Source organism: Lithobates pipiens, unplaced genomic scaffold (assembly GCF_037356315.1).
Source record: "Lithobates pipiens isolate NorthernLeopardFrog02 unplaced genomic scaffold, aLitPip1_a1.2 Scaffold_1, whole genome shotgun sequence".
In the NCBI taxonomy this organism is placed as follows: Eukaryota; Metazoa; Chordata; class Amphibia; order Anura; family Ranidae; genus Lithobates; species Lithobates pipiens.
Window position 1 is genome coordinate 241,990,784 of NW_027507685.1, and position 18,605 is coordinate 242,009,388.

General features: G+C 54.4%; 29 non-coding genes across 29 annotated transcripts; all 29 read right to left on the reverse strand.

The window, feature by feature from the left end:
- Nucleotides 1-885: 885 nt before the first annotated feature.
- On the reverse strand, nt 886-957 carry TRNAE-CUC (transfer RNA glutamic acid (anticodon CUC)). Its single transcript has one exon. It is a non-coding gene; the product is annotated as a tRNA-Glu (tRNA).
- Nucleotides 958-1,719: 762 nt separating this feature from the next.
- Nucleotides 1,720-1,791, reverse strand: TRNAE-CUC (transfer RNA glutamic acid (anticodon CUC)). The gene has a single exon. It is a non-coding gene; the product is annotated as a tRNA-Glu (tRNA).
- A 345-nt stretch (nt 1,792-2,136) lies between these two features.
- On the reverse strand, nt 2,137-2,208 carry TRNAE-CUC (transfer RNA glutamic acid (anticodon CUC)). Its single transcript has one exon. It is a non-coding gene; the product is annotated as a tRNA-Glu (tRNA).
- A 762-nt stretch (nt 2,209-2,970) lies between these two features.
- TRNAE-CUC (transfer RNA glutamic acid (anticodon CUC)) lies at nt 2,971-3,042 on the reverse strand. The gene has a single exon. It is a non-coding gene; the product is annotated as a tRNA-Glu (tRNA).
- Nucleotides 3,043-3,387: 345 nt separating this feature from the next.
- Nucleotides 3,388-3,459, reverse strand: TRNAE-CUC (transfer RNA glutamic acid (anticodon CUC)). Its single transcript has one exon. It is a non-coding gene; the product is annotated as a tRNA-Glu (tRNA).
- Nucleotides 3,460-4,221: 762 nt separating this feature from the next.
- Nucleotides 4,222-4,293, reverse strand: TRNAE-CUC (transfer RNA glutamic acid (anticodon CUC)). Its single transcript has one exon. It is a non-coding gene; the product is annotated as a tRNA-Glu (tRNA).
- Nucleotides 4,294-4,638: 345 nt separating this feature from the next.
- TRNAE-CUC (transfer RNA glutamic acid (anticodon CUC)) lies at nt 4,639-4,710 on the reverse strand. Its single transcript has one exon. It is a non-coding gene; the product is annotated as a tRNA-Glu (tRNA).
- A 762-nt stretch (nt 4,711-5,472) lies between these two features.
- TRNAE-CUC (transfer RNA glutamic acid (anticodon CUC)) lies at nt 5,473-5,544 on the reverse strand. The gene has a single exon. It is a non-coding gene; the product is annotated as a tRNA-Glu (tRNA).
- A 345-nt stretch (nt 5,545-5,889) lies between these two features.
- Nucleotides 5,890-5,961, reverse strand: TRNAE-CUC (transfer RNA glutamic acid (anticodon CUC)). Its single transcript has one exon. It is a non-coding gene; the product is annotated as a tRNA-Glu (tRNA).
- Nucleotides 5,962-6,720: 759 nt separating this feature from the next.
- Nucleotides 6,721-6,792, reverse strand: TRNAE-CUC (transfer RNA glutamic acid (anticodon CUC)). The gene has a single exon. It is a non-coding gene; the product is annotated as a tRNA-Glu (tRNA).
- Nucleotides 6,793-7,137: 345 nt separating this feature from the next.
- On the reverse strand, nt 7,138-7,209 carry TRNAE-CUC (transfer RNA glutamic acid (anticodon CUC)). Its single transcript has one exon. It is a non-coding gene; the product is annotated as a tRNA-Glu (tRNA).
- A 762-nt stretch (nt 7,210-7,971) lies between these two features.
- TRNAE-CUC (transfer RNA glutamic acid (anticodon CUC)) lies at nt 7,972-8,043 on the reverse strand. Its single transcript has one exon. It is a non-coding gene; the product is annotated as a tRNA-Glu (tRNA).
- Nucleotides 8,044-8,388: 345 nt separating this feature from the next.
- Nucleotides 8,389-8,460, reverse strand: TRNAE-CUC (transfer RNA glutamic acid (anticodon CUC)). The gene has a single exon. It is a non-coding gene; the product is annotated as a tRNA-Glu (tRNA).
- Nucleotides 8,461-9,222: 762 nt separating this feature from the next.
- TRNAE-CUC (transfer RNA glutamic acid (anticodon CUC)) lies at nt 9,223-9,294 on the reverse strand. The gene has a single exon. It is a non-coding gene; the product is annotated as a tRNA-Glu (tRNA).
- Nucleotides 9,295-9,639: 345 nt separating this feature from the next.
- On the reverse strand, nt 9,640-9,711 carry TRNAE-CUC (transfer RNA glutamic acid (anticodon CUC)). The gene has a single exon. It is a non-coding gene; the product is annotated as a tRNA-Glu (tRNA).
- A 762-nt stretch (nt 9,712-10,473) lies between these two features.
- Nucleotides 10,474-10,545, reverse strand: TRNAE-CUC (transfer RNA glutamic acid (anticodon CUC)). The gene has a single exon. It is a non-coding gene; the product is annotated as a tRNA-Glu (tRNA).
- Nucleotides 10,546-10,890: 345 nt separating this feature from the next.
- Nucleotides 10,891-10,962, reverse strand: TRNAE-CUC (transfer RNA glutamic acid (anticodon CUC)). Its single transcript has one exon. It is a non-coding gene; the product is annotated as a tRNA-Glu (tRNA).
- Nucleotides 10,963-11,724: 762 nt separating this feature from the next.
- Nucleotides 11,725-11,796, reverse strand: TRNAE-CUC (transfer RNA glutamic acid (anticodon CUC)). The gene has a single exon. It is a non-coding gene; the product is annotated as a tRNA-Glu (tRNA).
- Nucleotides 11,797-12,141: 345 nt separating this feature from the next.
- On the reverse strand, nt 12,142-12,213 carry TRNAE-CUC (transfer RNA glutamic acid (anticodon CUC)). Its single transcript has one exon. It is a non-coding gene; the product is annotated as a tRNA-Glu (tRNA).
- A 762-nt stretch (nt 12,214-12,975) lies between these two features.
- TRNAE-CUC (transfer RNA glutamic acid (anticodon CUC)) lies at nt 12,976-13,047 on the reverse strand. The gene has a single exon. It is a non-coding gene; the product is annotated as a tRNA-Glu (tRNA).
- A 345-nt stretch (nt 13,048-13,392) lies between these two features.
- Nucleotides 13,393-13,464, reverse strand: TRNAE-CUC (transfer RNA glutamic acid (anticodon CUC)). Its single transcript has one exon. It is a non-coding gene; the product is annotated as a tRNA-Glu (tRNA).
- Nucleotides 13,465-14,226: 762 nt separating this feature from the next.
- Nucleotides 14,227-14,298, reverse strand: TRNAE-CUC (transfer RNA glutamic acid (anticodon CUC)). Its single transcript has one exon. It is a non-coding gene; the product is annotated as a tRNA-Glu (tRNA).
- A 345-nt stretch (nt 14,299-14,643) lies between these two features.
- TRNAE-CUC (transfer RNA glutamic acid (anticodon CUC)) lies at nt 14,644-14,715 on the reverse strand. Its single transcript has one exon. It is a non-coding gene; the product is annotated as a tRNA-Glu (tRNA).
- A 762-nt stretch (nt 14,716-15,477) lies between these two features.
- Nucleotides 15,478-15,549, reverse strand: TRNAE-CUC (transfer RNA glutamic acid (anticodon CUC)). The gene has a single exon. It is a non-coding gene; the product is annotated as a tRNA-Glu (tRNA).
- A 345-nt stretch (nt 15,550-15,894) lies between these two features.
- On the reverse strand, nt 15,895-15,966 carry TRNAE-CUC (transfer RNA glutamic acid (anticodon CUC)). The gene has a single exon. It is a non-coding gene; the product is annotated as a tRNA-Glu (tRNA).
- A 762-nt stretch (nt 15,967-16,728) lies between these two features.
- On the reverse strand, nt 16,729-16,800 carry TRNAE-CUC (transfer RNA glutamic acid (anticodon CUC)). Its single transcript has one exon. It is a non-coding gene; the product is annotated as a tRNA-Glu (tRNA).
- A 345-nt stretch (nt 16,801-17,145) lies between these two features.
- TRNAE-CUC (transfer RNA glutamic acid (anticodon CUC)) lies at nt 17,146-17,217 on the reverse strand. The gene has a single exon. It is a non-coding gene; the product is annotated as a tRNA-Glu (tRNA).
- A 762-nt stretch (nt 17,218-17,979) lies between these two features.
- TRNAE-CUC (transfer RNA glutamic acid (anticodon CUC)) lies at nt 17,980-18,051 on the reverse strand. The gene has a single exon. It is a non-coding gene; the product is annotated as a tRNA-Glu (tRNA).
- Nucleotides 18,052-18,396: 345 nt separating this feature from the next.
- On the reverse strand, nt 18,397-18,468 carry TRNAE-CUC (transfer RNA glutamic acid (anticodon CUC)). Its single transcript has one exon. It is a non-coding gene; the product is annotated as a tRNA-Glu (tRNA).
- Nucleotides 18,469-18,605: the final 137 nt, after the last annotated feature.

An 18,605-nucleotide genomic window follows, 5' to 3' on the forward strand; every position in this document is an offset into this window, starting at 1 on the left:
TGAGGTTATTGCAGGGCCCTGGAACCTTGCTCGGAGTTATAATTGCTGGACCTGACATATTCTGGGGACTCTTATTGTTGGCTTTGGCAATGGAGCTTATAATACTTCCACAAACTCTTCAGGCCCTACTCTGTCAATACAAAATGGCACACTACAAGCTATACACTTGGAAGAAACACGCCCATCTGACCACACCCACTTTTAAGCCACGCCCACCTGTGCAAATTTAGCGGCGCGCTTTGCGCGCCGCATTACTTTCCTCCCTTTTTCCTCTACCTTCTCCTCAACACCCTGAAAAACTGTATACAGTTGGCGAACATCACACAGTAAATTGTTGGAAATAAAGAAATCCATACCAAAATATCTTATCTATGAATTTATGTGTTTCACTTTTAGTAGCAGCTATTGACCTCCTGAAGAAGCAAGCATAGACCCATGCCAACACATGTTGAGGAATCATGGTCATGTTTGATTCACAGGCTAGTGAGACAGGGCCGCGGCGGTGAGAGCGCCGAATCCTAGCCACTAGACCACCAGGGAGAGGTGTGCCCCGTTCTTCCCAGGCTAGCGAGACGAAGTCAATGGCAAATACCCAAGATGGCGTTGATGCACTTTGGAGTGGGCAAATACGGCTTTCTTCCGTCAGAACCAAGGTCTCCAAAATGGGGTGAAGGAGGCACTTCTAGCTACAGCTGGTTAGCAGTGGGTTATCCTAGTCTCTTAACAGCTGGCCGAGTTGACCATGTGGGCCTAAAAGCGCGAAAAGCTTGACAAGGCTCAGCGCAACTGAGAAAACCAGGCCGATGGATGGCGGAGCATTTTTTGGCCCTTAACGAAGCAGAAGCCCAGACGATAGTGTCCAGCTGCTACCAGGGCAAAGAAGAATTCCCTGACCGGGAATCGAACCCGGGCCGCGGCGGTGAGAGCGCCGAATCCTAGCCACTAGACCACCAGGGAGAGGTGTGCCCCGTTTTTCCCAGGCTAGCGAGACGAAGTCAATGGCAAATACCCAAGATGGCGTTGATGCACTTTGGAGTGGGCAAATACGGCTTTCTTCCGTCAGAACCAAGGTCTCCAAAATGGGGTGAAGGAGGCACTTCTAGCTACAGCTGGTTAGCAGTGGGTTATCCTAGTCTCTTAACAGCTGGCCGAGTTGGCCATGTGGGCCTAAAAGCGCGAAAAGCTTGACAAGGCTCAGCGGAACTGAGAAAACCAGGCTGATGGATGGCGGAGCATTTTTTGGCCCTTAACGAAGCAGAAGCCCAGACGATAGTGTCCAGCTGCTACCAGGGCAAAGAAGAATTCCCTGACCGGGAATCGAACCCGGGCTGCGGCGGTGAGAGCGCCAAATCCTAGCCACTAGACCACCAGGGAGAGGTGTGCCCTGTTCTTCCCAGGCTAGCGAGACGAAGTCAATGGCAAATACCCAAGATGGCGTTGATGCACTTTGGAGTGGGCAAATACGGCTTTCTTCCGTCAGAACCAAGGTCTCCAAAATGGGGTGAAGGAGGCACTTCTAGCTACAGCTGGTTAGCAGTGGGTTATCCTAGTCTCTTAACAGCTGGCCGAGTTGACCATGTGGGCCTAAAAGCGCGAAAAGCTTGACAAGGCTCAGCGCAACTGAGAAAACCAGGCCGATGGATGGCGGAGCATTTTTTGGCCCTTAACGAAGCAGAAGCCCAGACGATAGTGTCCAGCTGCTACCAGGGCAAAGAAGAATTCCCTGACCGGGAATCGAACCCGGGCCACGGCGGTGAGAGCGCCGAATCCTAGCCACTAGACCACCAGGGAGAGGTGTGCCCCGTTCTTCCCAGGCTAGCGAGACGAAGTCAATGGCAAATACCCAAGATGGCGTTGATGCACTTTGGAGTGGGCAAATACGGCTTTCTTCCGTCAGAACCAAGGTCTCCAAAATGGGGTGAAGGAGGCACTTCTAGCTACAGCTGGTTAGCAGTGGGTTATCCTAGTCTCTTAACAGCTGGCCGAGTTGACCATGTGGGCCTAAAAGCGCGAAAAGCTTGACAAGGCTCAGCGCAACTGAGAAAACCAGGCCGATGGATGGCGGAGCATTTTTTGGCCCTTAACGAAGCAGAAGCCCAGACGATAGTGTCCAGCTGCTACCAGGGCAAAGAAGAATTCCCTGACCGGGAATCGAACCCGGGCCGCGGCGGTGAGAGCGCCGAATCCTAGCCACTAGACCACCAGGGAGAGGTGTGCCCCGTTTTTCCCAGGCTAGCGAGACGAAGTCAATGGCAAATACCCAAGATGGCGTTGATGCACTTTGGAGTGGGCAAATACGGCTTTCTTCCGTCAGAACCAAGGTCTCCAAAATGGGGTGAAGGAGGCACTTCTAGCTACAGCTGGTTAGCAGTGGGTTATCCTAGTCTCTTAACAGCTGGCCGAGTTGGCCATGTGGGCCTAAAAGCGCGAAAAGCTTGACAAGGCTCAGCGGAACTGAGAAAACCAGGCCGATGGATGGCGGAGCATTTTTTGGCCCTTAACGAAGCAGAAGCCCAGACGATAGTGTCCAGCTGCTACCAGGGCAAAGAAGAATTCCCTGACCGGGAATCGAACCCGGGCTGCGGCGGTGAGAGCGCCGAATCCTAGCCACTAGACCACCAGGGAGAGGTGTGCCCTGTTCTTCCCAGGCTAGCGAGACGAAGTCAATGGCAAATACCCAAGATGGCGTTGATGCACTTTGGAGTGGGCAAATACGGCTTTCTTCCGTCAGAACCAAGGTCTCCAAAATGGGGTGAAGGAGGCACTTCTAGCTACAGCTGGTTAGCAGTGGGTTATCCTAGTCTCTTAACAGCTGGCCGAGTTGACCATGTGGGCCTAAAAGCGCGAAAAGCTTGACAAGGCTCAGCGCAACTGAGAAAACCAGGCCGATGGATGGCGGAGCATTTTTTGGCCCTTAACGAAGCAGAAGCCCAGACGATAGTGTCCAGCTGCTACCAGGGCAAAGAAGAATTCCCTGACCGGGAATCGAACCCGGGCCGCGGCGGTGAGAGCGCCGAATCCTAGCCACTAGACCACCAGGGAGAGGTGTGCCCCGTTCTTCCCAGGCTAGCGAGACGAAGTCAATGGCAAATACCCAAGATGGCGTTGATGCACTTTGGAGTGGGCAAATACGGCTTTCTTCCGTCAGAACCAAGGTCTCCAAAATGGGGTGAAGGAGGCACTTCTAGCTACAGCTGGTTAGCAGTGGGTTATCCTAGTCTCTTAACAGCTGGCCGAGTTGACCATGTGGGCCTAAAAGCGCGAAAAGCTTGACAAGGCTCAGCGCAACTGAGAAAACCAGGCCGATGGATGGCGGAGCATTTTTTGGCCCTTAACGAAGCAGAAGCCCAGACGATAGTGTCCAGCTGCTACCAGGGCAAAGAAGAATTCCCTGACCGGGAATCGAACCCGGGCCGCGGCGGTGAGAGCGCCGAATCCTAGCCACTAGACCACCAGGGAGAGGTGTGCCCCGTTTTTCCCAGGCTAGCGAGACGAAGTCAATGGCAAATACCCAAGATGGCGTTGATGCACTTTGGAGTGGGCAAATACGGCTTTCTTCCGTCAGAACCAAGGTCTCCAAAATGGGGTGAAGGAGGCACTTCTAGCTACAGCTGGTTAGCAGTGGGTTATCCTAGTCTCTTAACAGCTGGCCGAGTTGGCCATGTGGGCCTAAAAGCGCGAAAAGCTTGACAAGGCTCAGCGGAACTGAGAAAACCAGGCCGATGGATGGCGGAGCATTTTTTGGCCCTTAACGAAGCAGAAGCCCAGACGATAGTGTCCAGCTGCTACCAGGGCAAAGAAGAATTCCCTGACCGGGAATCGAACCCGGGCTGCGGCGGTGAGAGCGCCGAATCCTAGCCACTAGACCACCAGGGAGAGGTGTGCCCTGTTCTTCCCAGGCTAGCGAGACGAAGTCAATGGCAAATACCCAAGATGGCGTTGATGCACTTTGGAGTGGGCAAATACGGCTTTCTTCCGTCAGAACCAAGGTCTCCAAAATGGGGTGAAGGAGGCACTTCTAGCTACAGCTGGTTAGCAGTGGGTTATCCTAGTCTCTTAACAGCTGGCCGAGTTGACCATGTGGGCCTAAAAGCGCGAAAAGCTTGACAAGGCTCAGCGCAACTGAGAAAACCAGGCCGATGGATGGCGGAGCATTTTTTGGCCCTTAACGAAGCAGAAGCCCAGACGATAGTGTCCAGCTGCTACCAGGGCAAAGAAGAATTCCCTGACCGGGAATCGAACCCGGGCCGCGGCGGTGAGAGCGCCGAATCCTAGCCACTAGACCACCAGGGAGAGGTGTGCCCCGTTCTTCCCAGGCTAGCGAGACGAAGTCAATGGCAAATACCCAAGATGGCGTTGATGCACTTTGGAGTGGGCAAATACGGCTTTCTTCCGTCAGAACCAAGGTCTCCAAAATGGGGTGAAGGAGGCACTTCTAGCTACAGCTGGTTAGCAGTGGGTTATCCTAGTCTCTTAACAGCTGGCCGAGTTGACCATGTGGGCCTAAAAGCGCGAAAAGCTTGACAAGGCTCAGCGCAACTGAGAAAACCAGGCCGATGGATGGCGGAGCATTTTTTGGCCCTTAACGAAGCAGAAGCCCAGACGATAGTGTCCAGCTGCTACCAGGGCAAAGAAGAATTCCCTGACCGGGAATCGAACCCGGGCCGCGGCGGTGAGAGCGCCGAATCCTAGCCACTAGACCACCAGGGAGAGGTGTGCCCTGTTTTTCCCAGGCTAGCGAGACGAAGTCAATGGCAAATACCCAAGATGGCGTTGATGCACTTTGGAGTGGGCAAATACGGCTTTCTTCCGTCAGAACCAAGGTCTCCAAAATGGGGTGAAGGAGGCACTTCTAGCTACAGCTGGTTAGCAGTGGGTTATCCTAGTCTCTTAACAGCTGGCCGAGTTGGCCATGTGGGCCTAAAAGCGCGAAAAGCTTGACAAGGCTCAGCGGAACTGAGAAAACCAGGCCGATGGATGGCGGAGCATTTTTTGGCCCTTAACGAAGCAGAAGCCCAGACGATAGTGTCCAGCTGCTACCAGGGCAAAGAAGAATTCCCTGACCGGGAATCGAACCCGGGCTGCGGCGGTGAGAGCGCCGAATCCTAGCCACTAGACCACCAGGGAGAGGTGTGCCCTGTTCTTCCCAGGCTAGCGAGACGAAGTCAATGGCAAATACCCAAGATGGCGTTGATGCACTTTGGAGTGGGCAAATACGGCTTTCTTCCGTCAGAACCAAGGTCTCCAAAATGGGGTGAAGGAGGCACTTCTAGCTACAGCTGGTTAGCAGTGGGTTATCCTAGTCTCTTAACAGCTGGCCGAGTTGACCATGTGGGCCTAAAAGCGCGAAAAGCTTGACAAGGCTCAGCGCAACTGAGAAAACCAGGCCGATGGATGGCGGAGCATTTTTTGGCCCTTAACGAAGCAGAAGCCCAGACGATAGTGTCCAGCTGCTACCAGGGCAAAGAAGAATTCCCTGACCGGGAATCGAACCCGGGCCGCGGCGGTGAGAGCGCCGAATCCTAGCCACTAGACCACCAGGGAGAGGTGTGCCCCGTTCTTCCCAGGCTAGCGAGACGAAGTCAATGGCAAATACCCAAGATGGCGTTGATGCACTTTGGAGTGGGCAAATACGGCTTTCTTCCGTCAGAACCAAGGTCTCCAAAATGGGGTGAAGGAGGCACTTCTAGCTACAGCTGGTTAGCAGTGGGTTATCCTAGTCTCTTAACAGCTGGCCGAGTTGACCATGTGGGCCTAAAAGCGCGAAAAGCTTGACAAGGCTCAGCGCAACTGAGAAAACCAGGCCGATGGATGGCGGAGCATTTTTTGGCCCTTAACGAAGCAGAAGCCCAGACGATAGTGTCCAGCTGCTACCAGGGCAAAGAAGAATTCCCTGACCGGGAATCGAACCCGGGCCGCGGCGGTGAGAGCGCCGAATCCTAGCCACTAGACCACCAGGGAGAGGTGTGCCCCGTTTTTCCCAGGCTAGCGAGACGAAGTCAATGGCAAATACCCAAGATGGCGTTGATGCACTTTGGAGTGGGCAAATACGGCTTTCTTCCGTCAGAACCAAGGTCTCCAAAATGGGGTGAAGGAGGCACTTCTAGCTACAGCTGGTTAGCAGTGGGTTATCCTAGTCTCTTAACAGCTGGCCGAGTTGGCCATGTGGGCCTAAAAGCGCGAAAAGCTTGACAAGGCTCAGCGGAACTGAGAAAACCAGGCTGATGGATGGCGGAGCATTTTTTGGCCCTTAACGAAGCAGAAGCCCAGACGATAGTGTCCAGCTGCTACCAGGGCAAAGAAGAATTCCCTGACCGGGAATCGAACCCGGGCTGCGGCGGTGAGAGCGCCGAATCCTAGCCACTAGACCACCAGGGAGAGGTGTGCCCTGTTCTTCCCAGGCTAGCGAGACGAAGTCAATGGCAAATACCCAAGATGGCGATGCACTTTGGAGTGGGCAAATACGGCTTTCTTCCGTCAGAACCAAGGTCTCCAAAATGGGGTGAAGGAGGCACTTCTAGCTACAGCTGGTTAGCAGTGGGTTATCCTAGTCTCTTAACAGCTGGCCGAGTTGACCATGTGGGCCTAAAAGCGCGAAAAGCTTGACAAGGCTCAGCGCAACTGAGAAAACCAGGCCGATGGATGGCGGAGCATTTTTTGGCCCTTAACGAAGCAGAAGCCCAGACGATAGTGTCCAGCTGCTACCAGGGCAAAGAAGAATTCCCTGACCGGGAATCGAACCCGGGCCGCGGCGGTGAGAGCGCCGAATCCTAGCCACTAGACCACCAGGGAGAGGTGTGCCCCGTTCTTCCCAGGCTAGCGAGACGAAGTCAATGGCAAATACCCAAGATGGCGTTGATGCACTTTGGAGTGGGCAAATACGGCTTTCTTCCGTCAGAACCAAGGTCTCCAAAATGGGGTGAAGGAGGCACTTCTAGCTACAGCTGGTTAGCAGTGGGTTATCCTAGTCTCTTAACAGCTGGCCGAGTTGACCATGTGGGCCTAAAAGCGCGAAAAGCTTGACAAGGCTCAGCGCAACTGAGAAAACCAGGCCGATGGATGGCGGAGCATTTTTTGGCCCTTAACGAAGCAGAAGCCCAGACGATAGTGTCCAGCTGCTACCAGGGCAAAGAAGAATTCCCTGACCGGGAATCGAACCCGGGCCGCGGCGGTGAGAGCGCCGAATCCTAGCCACTAGACCACCAGGGAGAGGTGTGCCCCGTTTTTCCCAGGCTAGCGAGACGAAGTCAATGGCAAATACCCAAGATGGCGTTGATGCACTTTGGAGTGGGCAAATACGGCTTTCTTCCGTCAGAACCAAGGTCTCCAAAATGGGGTGAAGGAGGCACTTCTAGCTACAGCTGGTTAGCAGTGGGTTATCCTAGTCTCTTAACAGCTGGCCGAGTTGGCCATGTGGGCCTAAAAGCGCGAAAAGCTTGACAAGGCTCAGCGGAACTGAGAAAACCAGGCCGATGGATGGCGGAGCATTTTTTGGCCCTTAACGAAGCAGAAGCCCAGACGATAGTGTCCAGCTGCTACCAGGGCAAAGAAGAATTCCCTGACCGGGAATCGAACCCGGGCTGCGGCGGTGAGAGCGCCGAATCCTAGCCACTAGACCACCAGGGAGAGGTGTGCCCTGTTCTTCCCAGGCTAGCGAGACGAAGTCAATGGCAAATACCCAAGATGGCGTTGATGCACTTTGGAGTGGGCAAATACGGCTTTCTTCCGTCAGAACCAAGGTCTCCAAAATGGGGTGAAGGAGGCACTTCTAGCTACAGCTGGTTAGCAGTGGGTTATCCTAGTCTCTTAACAGCTGGCCGAGTTGACCATGTGGGCCTAAAAGCGCGAAAAGCTTGACAAGGCTCAGCGCAACTGAGAAAACCAGGCCGATGGATGGCGGAGCATTTTTTGGCCCTTAACGAAGCAGAAGCCCAGACGATAGTGTCCAGCTGCTACCAGGGCAAAGAAGAATTCCCTGACCGGGAATCGAACCCGGGCCGCGGCGGTGAGAGCGCCGAATCCTAGCCACTAGACCACCAGGGAGAGGTGTGCCCCGTTCTTCCCAGGCTAGCGAGACGAAGTCAATGGCAAATACCCAAGATGGCGTTGATGCACTTTGGAGTGGGCAAATACGGCTTTCTTCCGTCAGAACCAAGGTCTCCAAAATGGGGTGAAGGAGGCACTTCTAGCTACAGCTGGTTAGCAGTGGGTTATCCTAGTCTCTTAACAGCTGGCCGAGTTGACCATGTGGGCCTAAAAGCGCGAAAAGCTTGACAAGGCTCAGCGCAACTGAGAAAACCAGGCCGATGGATGGCGGAGCATTTTTTGGCCCTTAACGAAGCAGAAGCCCAGACGATAGTGTCCAGCTGCTACCAGGGCAAAGAAGAATTCCCTGACCGGGAATCGAACCCGGGCCGCGGCGGTGAGAGCGCCGAATCCTAGCCACTAGACCACCAGGGAGAGGTGTGCCCCGTTTTTCCCAGGCTAGCGAGACGAAGTCAATGGCAAATACCCAAGATGGCGTTGATGCACTTTGGAGTGGGCAAATACGGCTTTCTTCCGTCAGAACCAAGGTCTCCAAAATGGGGTGAAGGAGGCACTTCTAGCTACAGCTGGTTAGCAGTGGGTTATCCTAGTCTCTTAACAGCTGGCCGAGTTGGCCATGTGGGCCTAAAAGCGCGAAAAGCTTGACAAGGCTCAGCGGAACTGAGAAAACCAGGCCGATGGATGGCGGAGCATTTTTTGGCCCTTAACGAAGCAGAAGCCCAGACGATAGTGTCCAGCTGCTACCAGGGCAAAGAAGAATTCCCTGACCGGGAATCGAACCCGGGCTGCGGCGGTGAGAGCGCCGAATCCTAGCCACTAGACCACCAGGGAGAGGTGTGCCCTGTTCTTCCCAGGCTAGCGAGACGAAGTCAATGGCAAATACCCAAGATGGCGTTGATGCACTTTGGAGTGGGCAAATACGGCTTTCTTCCGTCAGAACCAAGGTCTCCAAAATGGGGTGAAGGAGGCACTTCTAGCTACAGCTGGTTAGCAGTGGGTTATCCTAGTCTCTTAACAGCTGGCCGAGTTGACCATGTGGGCCTAAAAGCGCGAAAAGCTTGACAAGGCTCAGCGCAACTGAGAAAACCAGGCCGATGGATGGCGGAGCATTTTTTGGCCCTTAACGAAGCAGAAGCCCAGACGATAGTGTCCAGCTGCTACCAGGGCAAAGAAGAATTCCCTGACCGGGAATCGAACCCGGGCCGCGGCGGTGAGAGCGCCGAATCCTAGCCACTAGACCACCAGGGAGAGGTGTGCCCCGTTCTTCCCAGGCTAGCGAGACGAAGTCAATGGCAAATACCCAAGATGGCGTTGATGCACTTTGGAGTGGGCAAATACGGCTTTCTTCCGTCAGAACCAAGGTCTCCAAAATGGGGTGAAGGAGGCACTTCTAGCTACAGCTGGTTAGCAGTGGGTTATCCTAGTCTCTTAACAGCTGGCCGAGTTGACCATGTGGGCCTAAAAGCGCGAAAAGCTTGACAAGGCTCAGCGCAACTGAGAAAACCAGGCCGATGGATGGCGGAGCATTTTTTGGCCCTTAACGAAGCAGAAGCCCAGACGATAGTGTCCAGCTGCTACCAGGGCAAAGAAGAATTCCCTGACCGGGAATCGAACCCGGGCCGCGGCGGTGAGAGCGCCGAATCCTAGCCACTAGACCACCAGGGAGAGGTGTGCCCCGTTTTTCCCAGGCTAGCGAGACGAAGTCAATGGCAAATACCCAAGATGGCGTTGATGCACTTTGGAGTGGGCAAATACGGCTTTCTTCCGTCAGAACCAAGGTCTCCAAAATGGGGTGAAGGAGGCACTTCTAGCTACAGCTGGTTAGCAGTGGGTTATCCTAGTCTCTTAACAGCTGGCCGAGTTGGCCATGTGGGCCTAAAAGCGCGAAAAGCTTGACAAGGCTCAGCGGAACTGAGAAAACCAGGCTGATGGATGGCGGAGCATTTTTTGGCCCTTAACGAAGCAGAAGCCCAGACGATAGTGTCCAGCTGCTACCAGGGCAAAGAAGAATTCCCTGACCGGGAATCGAACCCGGGCTGCGGCGGTGAGAGCGCCGAATCCTAGCCACTAGACCACCAGGGAGAGGTGTGCCCTGTTCTTCCCAGGCTAGCGAGACGAAGTCAATGGCAAATACCCAAGATGGCGTTGATGCACTTTGGAGTGGGCAAATACGGCTTTCTTCCGTCAGAACCAAGGTCTCCAAAATGGGGTGAAGGAGGCACTTCTAGCTACAGCTGGTTAGCAGTGGGTTATCCTAGTCTCTTAACAGCTGGCCGAGTTGACCATGTGGGCCTAAAAGCGCGAAAAGCTTGACAAGGCTCAGCGCAACTGAGAAAACCAGGCCGATGGATGGCGGAGCATTTTTTGGCCCTTAACGAAGCAGAAGCCCAGACGATAGTGTCCAGCTGCTACCAGGGCAAAGAAGAATTCCCTGACCGGGAATCGAACCCGGGCCACGGCGGTGAGAGCGCCGAATCCTAGCCACTAGACCACCAGGGAGAGGTGTGCCCCGTTCTTCCCAGGCTAGCGAGACGAAGTCAATGGCAAATACCCAAGATGGCGTTGATGCACTTTGGAGTGGGCAAATACGGCTTTCTTCCGTCAGAACCAAGGTCTCCAAAATGGGGTGAAGGAGGCACTTCTAGCTACAGCTGGTTAGCAGTGGGTTATCCTAGTCTCTTAACAGCTGGCCGAGTTGACCATGTGGGCCTAAAAGCGCGAAAAGCTTGACAAGGCTCAGCGCAACTGAGAAAACCAGGCCGATGGATGGCGGAGCATTTTTTGGCCCTTAACGAAGCAGAAGCCCAGACGATAGTGTCCAGCTGCTACCAGGGCAAAGAAGAATTCCCTGACCGGGAATCGAACCCGGGCCGCGGCGGTGAGAGCGCCGAATCCTAGCCACTAGACCACCAGGGAGAGGTGTGCCCCGTTTTTCCCAGGCTAGCGAGACGAAGTCAATGGCAAATACCCAAGATGGCGTTGATGCACTTTGGAGTGGGCAAATACGGCTTTCTTCCGTCAGAACCAAGGTCTCCAAAATGGGGTGAAGGAGGCACTTCTAGCTACAGCTGGTTAGCAGTGGGTTATCCTAGTCTCTTAACAGCTGGCCGAGTTGGCCATGTGGGCCTAAAAGCGCGAAAAGCTTGACAAGGCTCAGCGGAACTGAGAAAACCAGGCCGATGGATGGCGGAGCATTTTTTGGCCCTTAACGAAGCAGAAGCCCAGACGATAGTGTCCAGCTGCTACCAGGGCAAAGAAGAATTCCCTGACCGGGAATCGAACCCGGGCTGCGGCGGTGAGAGCGCCGAATCCTAGCCACTAGACCACCAGGGAGAGGTGTGCCCTGTTCTTCCCAGGCTAGCGAGACGAAGTCAATGGCAAATACCCAAGATGGCGTTGATGCACTTTGGAGTGGGCAAATACGGCTTTCTTCCGTCAGAACCAAGGTCTCCAAAATGGGGTGAAGGAGGCACTTCTAGCTACAGCTGGTTAGCAGTGGGTTATCCTAGTCTCTTAACAGCTGGCCGAGTTGACCATGTGGGCCTAAAAGCGCGAAAAGCTTGACAAGGCTCAGCGCAACTGAGAAAACCAGGCCGATGGATGGCGGAGCATTTTTTGGCCCTTAACGAAGCAGAAGCCCAGACGATAGTGTCCAGCTGCTACCAGGGCAAAGAAGAATTCCCTGACCGGGAATCGAACCCGGGCCGCGGCGGTGAGAGCGCCGAATCCTAGCCACTAGACCACCAGGGAGAGGTGTGCCCCGTTCTTCCCAGGCTAGCGAGACGAAGTCAATGGCAAATACCCAAGATGGCGTTGATGCACTTTGGAGTGGGCAAATACGGCTTTCTTCCGTCAGAACCAAGGTCTCCAAAATGGGGTGAAGGAGGCACTTCTAGCTACAGCTGGTTAGCAGTGGGTTATCCTAGTCTCTTAACAGCTGGCCGAGTTGACCATGTGGGCCTAAAAGCGCGAAAAGCTTGACAAGGCTCAGCGCAACTGAGAAAACCAGGCCGATGGATGGCGGAGCATTTTTTGGCCCTTAACGAAGCAGAAGCCCAGACGATAGTGTCCAGCTGCTACCAGGGCAAAGAAGAATTCCCTGACCGGGAATCGAACCCGGGCCGCGGCGGTGAGAGCGCCGAATCCTAGCCACTAGACCACCAGGGAGAGGTGTGCCCCGTTTTTCCCAGGCTAGCGAGACGAAGTCAATGGCAAATACCCAAGATGGCGTTGATGCACTTTGGAGTGGGCAAATACGGCTTTCTTCCGTCAGAACCAAGGTCTCCAAAATGGGGTGAAGGAGGCACTTCTAGCTACAGCTGGTTAGCAGTGGGTTATCCTAGTCTCTTAACAGCTGGCCGAGTTGGCCATGTGGGCCTAAAAGCGCGAAAAGCTTGACAAGGCTCAGCGGAACTGAGAAAACCAGGCCGATGGATGGCGGAGCATTTTTTGGCCCTTAACGAAGCAGAAGCCCAGACGATAGTGTCCAGCTGCTACCAGGGCAAAGAAGAATTCCCTGACCGGGAATCGAACCCGGGCTGCGGCGGTGAGAGCGCCGAATCCTAGCCACTAGACCACCAGGGAGAGGTGTGCCCTGTTCTTCCCAGGCTAGCGAGACGAAGTCAATGGCAAATACCCAAGATGGCGTTGATGCACTTTGGAGTGGGCAAATACGGCTTTCTTCCGTCAGAACCAAGGTCTCCAAAATGGGGTGAAGGAGGCACTTCTAGCTACAGCTGGTTAGCAGTGGGTTATCCTAGTCTCTTAACAGCTGGCCGAGTTGACCATGTGGGCCTAAAAGCGCGAAAAGCTTGACAAGGCTCAGCGCAACTGAGAAAACCAGGCCGATGGATGGCGGAGCATTTTTTGGCCCTTAACGAAGCAGAAGCCCAGACGATAGTGTCCAGCTGCTACCAGGGCAAAGAAGAATTCCCTGACCGGGAATCGAACCCGGGCCGCGGCGGTGAGAGCGCCGAATCCTAGCCACTAGACCACCAGGGAGAGGTGTGCCCCGTTCTTCCCAGGCTAGCGAGACGAAGTCAATGGCAAATACCCAAGATGGCGTTGATGCACTTTGGAGTGGGCAAATACGGCTTTCTTCCGTCAGAACCAAGGTCTCCAAAATGGGGTGAAGGAGGCACTTCTAGCTACAGCTGGTTAGCAGTGGGTTATCCTAGTCTCTTAACAGCTGGCCGAGTTGACCATGTGGGCCTAAAAGCGCGAAAAGCTTGACAAGGCTCAGCGCAACTGAGAAAACCAGGCCGATGGATGGCGGAGCATTTTTTGGCCCTTAACGAAGCAGAAGCCCAGACGATAGTGTCCAGCTGCTACCAGGGCAAAGAAGAATTCCCTGACCGGGAATCGAACCCGGGCCGCGGCGGTGAGAGCGCCGAATCCTAGCCACTAGACCACCAGGGAGAGGTGTGCCCTGTTTTTCCCAGGCTAGCGAGACGAAGTCAATGGCAAATACCCAAGATGGCGTTGATGCACTTTGGAGTGGGCAAATACGGCTTTCTTCCGTCAGAACCAAGGTCTCCAAAATGGGGTGAAGGAGGCACTTCTAGCTACAGCTGGTTAGCAGTGGGTTATCCTAGTCTCTTAACAGCTGGCCGAGTTGGCCATGTGGGCCTAAAAGCGCGAAAAGCTTGACAAGGCTCAGCGGAACTGAGAAAACCAGGCCGATGGATGGCGGAGCATTTTTTGGCCCTTAACGAAGCAGAAGCCCAGACGATAGTGTCCAGCTGCTACCAGGGCAAAGAAGAATTCCCTGACCGGGAATCGAACCCGGGCTGCGGCGGTGAGAGCGCCGAATCCTAGCCACTAGACCACCAGGGAGAGGTGTGCCCTGTTCTTCCCAGGCTAGCGAGACGAAGTCAATGGCAAATACCCAAGATGGCGTTGATGCACTTTGGAGTGGGCAAATACGGCTTTCTTCCGTCAGAACCAAGGTCTCCAAAATGGGGTGAAGGAGGCACTTCTAGCTACAGCTGGTTAGCAGTGGGTTATCCTAGTCTCTTAACAGCTGGCCGAGTTGACCATGTGGGCCTAAAAGCGCGAAAAGCTTGACAAGGCTCAGCGCAACTGAGAAAACCAGGCCGATGGATGGCGGAGCATTTTTTGGCCCTTAACGAAGCAGAAGCCCAGACGATAGTGTCCAGCTGCTACCAGGGCAAAGAAGAATTCCCTGACCGGGAATCGAACCCGGGCCGCGGCGGTGAGAGCGCCGAATCCTAGCCACTAGACCACCAGGGAGAGGTGTGCCCCGTTCTTCCCAGGCTAGCGAGACGAAGTCAATGGCAAATACCCAAGATGGCGTTGATGCACTTTGGAGTGGGCAAATACGGCTTTCTTCCGTCAGAACCAAGGTCTCCAAAATGGGGTGAAGGAGGCACTTCTAGCTACAGCTGGTTAGCAGTGGGTTATCCTAGTCTCTTAACAGCTGGCCGAGTTGACCATGTGGGCCTAAAAGCGCGAAAAGCTTGACAAGGCTCAGCGCAACTGAGAAAACCAGGCCGATGGATGGCGGAGCATTTTTTGGCCCTTAACGAAGCAGAAGCCCAGACGATAGTGTCCAGCTGCTACCAGGGCAAAGAAGAATTCCCTGACCGGGAATCGAACCCGGGCCGCGGCGGTGAGAGCGCCGAATCCTAGCCACTAGACCACCAGGGAGAGGTGTGCCCCGTTTTTCCCAGGCTAGCGAGACGAAGTCAATGGCAAATACCCAAGATGGCGTTGATGCACTTTGGAGTGGGCAAATACGGCTTTCTTCCGTCAGAACCAAGGTCTCCAAAATGGGGTGAAGGAGGCACTTCTAGCTACAGCTGGTTAGCAGTGGGTTATCCTAGTCTCTTAACAGCTGGCCGAGTTGGCCATGTGGGCCTAAAAGCGCGAAAAGCTTGACAAGGCTCAGCGGAACTGAGAAAACCAGGCTGATGGATGGCGGAGCATTTTTTGGCCCTTAACGAAGCAGAAGCCCAGACGATAGTGTCCAGCTGCTACCAGGGCAAAGAAGAATTCCCTGACCGGGAATCGAACCCGGGCTGCGGCGGTGAGAGCGCCGAATCCTAGCCACTAGACCACCAGGGAGAGGTGTGCCCTGTTCTTCCCAGGCTAGCGAGACGAAGTCAATGGCAAATACCCAAGATGGCGTTGATGCACTTTGGAGTGGGCAAATACGGCTTTCTTCCGTCAGAACCAAGGTCTCCAAAATGGGGTGAAGGAGGCACTTCTAGCTACAGCTGGTTAGCAGTGGGTTATCCTAGTCTCTTAACAGCTGGCCGAGTTGACCATGTGGGCCTAAAAGCGCGAAAAGCTTGACAAGGCTCAGCGCAACTGAGAAAACCAGGCCGATGGATGGCGGAGCATTTTTTGGCCCTTAACGAAGCAGAAGCCCAGACGATAGTGTCCAGCTGCTACCAGGGCAAAGAAGAATTCCCTGACCGGGAATCGAACCCGGGCCGCGGCGGTGAGAGCGCCGAATCCTAGCCACTAGACCACCAGGGAGAGGTGTGCCCCGTTCTTCCCAGGCTAGCGAGACGAAGTCAATGGCAAATACCCAAGATGGCGTTGATGCACTTTGGAGTGGGCAAATACGGCTTTCTTCCGTCAGAACCAAGGTCTCCAAAATGGGGTGAAGGAGGCACTTCTAGCTACAGCTGGTTAGCAGTGGGTTATCCTAGTCTCTTAACAGCTGGCCGAGTTGACCATGTGGGCCTAAAAGCGCGAAAAGCTTGACAAGGCTCAGCGCAACTGAGAAAACCAGGCCGATGGATGGCGGAGCATTTTTTGGCCCTTAACGAAGCAGAAGCCCAGACGATAGTGTCCAGCTGCTACCAGGGCAAAGAAGAATTCCCTGACCGGGAATCGAACCCGGGCCGCGGCGGTGAGAGCGCCGAATCCTAGCCACTAGACCACCAGGGAGAGGTGTGCCCCGTTTTTCCCAGGCTAGCGAGACGAAGTCAATGGCAAATACCCAAGATGGCGTTGATGCACTTTGGAGTGGGCAAATACGGCTTTCTTCCGTCAGAACCAAGGTCTCCAAAATGGGGTGAAGGAGGCACTTCTAGCTACAGCTGGTTAGCAGTGGGTTATCCTAGTCTCTTAACAGCTGGCCGAGTTGGCCATGTGGGCCTAAAAGCGCGAAAAGCTTGACAAGGCTCAGCGGAACTGAGAAAACCAGGCCGATGGATGGCGGAGCATTTTTTGGCCCTTAACGAAGCAGAAGCCCAGACGATAGTGTCCAGCTGCTACCAGGGCAAAGAAGAATTCCCTGACCGGGAATCGAACCCGGGCTGCGGCGGTGAGAGCGCCGAATCCTAGCCACTAGACCACCAGGGAGAGGTGTGCCCTGTTCTTCCCAGGCTAGCGAGACGAAGTCAATGGCAAATACCCAAGATGGCGTTGATGCACTTTGGAGTGGGCAAATACGGCTTTCTTCCGTCAGAACCAAGGTCTCCAAAATGGGGTGAAGGAGGCACTTCTAGCTACAGCTGGTTAGCAGTGGGTTATCCTAGTCTCTTAACAGCTGGCCGAGTTGACCATGTGGGCCTAAAAGCGCGAAAAGCTTGACAAGGCTCAGCGCAACTGAGAAAACCAGGCCGATGGATGGCGGAGCATTTTTTGGCCCTTAACGAAGCAGAAGCCCAGACGATAGTGTCCAGCTGCTACCAGGGCAAAGAAGAATTCCCTGACCGGGAATCGAACCCGGGCCGCGGCGGTGAGAGCGCCGAATCCTAGCCACTAGACCACCAGGGAGAGGTGTGCCCCGTTCTTCCCAGGCTAGCGAGACGAAGTCAATGGCAAATACCCAAGATGGCGTTGATGCACTTTGGAGTGGGCAAATACGGCTTTCTTCCGTCAGAACCAAGGTCTCCAAAATGGGGTGAAGGAGGCACTTCTAGCTACAGCTGGTTAGCAGTGGGTTATCCTAGTCTCTTAACAGCTGGCCGAGTTGACCATGTGGGCCTAAAAGCGCGAAAAGCTTGACAAGGCTCAGCGCAACTGAGAAAACCAGGCCGATGGATGGCGGAGCATTTTTTGGCCCTTAACGAAGCAGAAGCCCAGACGATAGTGTCCAGCTGCTACCAGGGCAAAGAAGAATTCCCTGACCGGGAATCGAACCCGGGCCGCGGCGGTGAGAGCGCCGAATCCTAGCCACTAGACCACCAGGGAGAGGTGTGCCCCGTTTTTCCCAGGCTAGCGAGACGAAGTCAATGGCAAATACCCAAGATGGCGTTGATGCACTTTGGAGTGGGCAAATACGGCTTTCTTCCGTCAGAACCAAGGTCTCCAAAATGGGGTGAAGGAGGCACTTCTAGCTACAGCTGGTTAGCAGTGGGTTATCCTAGTCTCTTAACAGCTGGCCGAGTTGGCCATGTGGGCCTAAAAGCGCGAAAAGCTTGACAAGGCTCAGCGGAACTGAGAAAACCAGGCCGATGGATGGCGGAGCATTTTTTGGCCCTTAACGAAGCAGAAGCCCAGACGATAGTGTCCAGCTGCTACCAGGGCAAAGAAGAATTCCCTGACCGGGAATCGAACCCGGGCTGCGGCGGTGAGAGCGCCGAATCCTAGCCACTAGACCACCAGGGAGAGGTGTGCCCTGTTCTTCCCAGGCTAGCGAGACGAAGTCAATGGCAAATACCCAAGATGGCGTTGATGCACTTTGGAGTGGGCAAATACGGCTTTCTTCCGTCAGAACCAAGGTCTCCAAAATGGGGTGAAGGAGGCACTTCTAGCTACAGCTGGTTAGCAGTGGGTTATCCTAGTCTCTTAACAGCTGGCCGAGTTGACCATGTGGGCCTAAAAGCGCGAAAAGCTTGACAAGGCTCAGCGCAACTGAGAAAACCAGGCCGATGGATGGCGGAGCATTTTTTGGCCCTTAACGAAGCAGAAGCCCAGACGATAGTGTCCAGCTGCTACCAGGGCAAAGAAGAATTCCCTGACCGGGAATCGAACCCGGGCCGCGGCGGTGAGAGCGCCGAATCCTAGCCACTAGACCACCAGGGAGAGGTGTGCCCCGTTCTTCCCAGGCTAGCGAGACGAAGTCAATGGCAAATACCCAAGATGGCGTTGATGCACTTTGGAGTGGGCAAATACGGCTTTCTTCCGTCAGAACCAAGGTCTCCAAAATGGGGTGAAGGAGGCACTTCTAGCTACAGCTGGTTAGCAGTGGGTTATCCTAGTCTCTTAACAGCTGGCCGAGTTGACCATGTGGGCCTAAAAGCGCGAAAAGCTTGACAAGGCTCAGCGCAACTGAGAAAACCAGGCCGATGGATGGCGGAGCATTTTTTGGCCCTTAACGAAGCAGAAGCCCAGACGATAGTGTCCAGCTGCTACCAGGGCAAAGAAGAATTCCCTGACCGGGAATCGAACCCGGGCCGCGGCGGTGAGAGCGCCGAATCCTAGCCACTAGACCACCAGGGAGAGGTGTGCCCTGTTTTTCCCAGGCTAGCGAGACGAAGTCAATGGCAAATACCCAAGATGGCGTTGATGCACTTTGGAGTGGGCAAATACGGCTTTCTTCCGTCAGAACCAAGGTCTCCAAAATGGGGTGAAGGAGG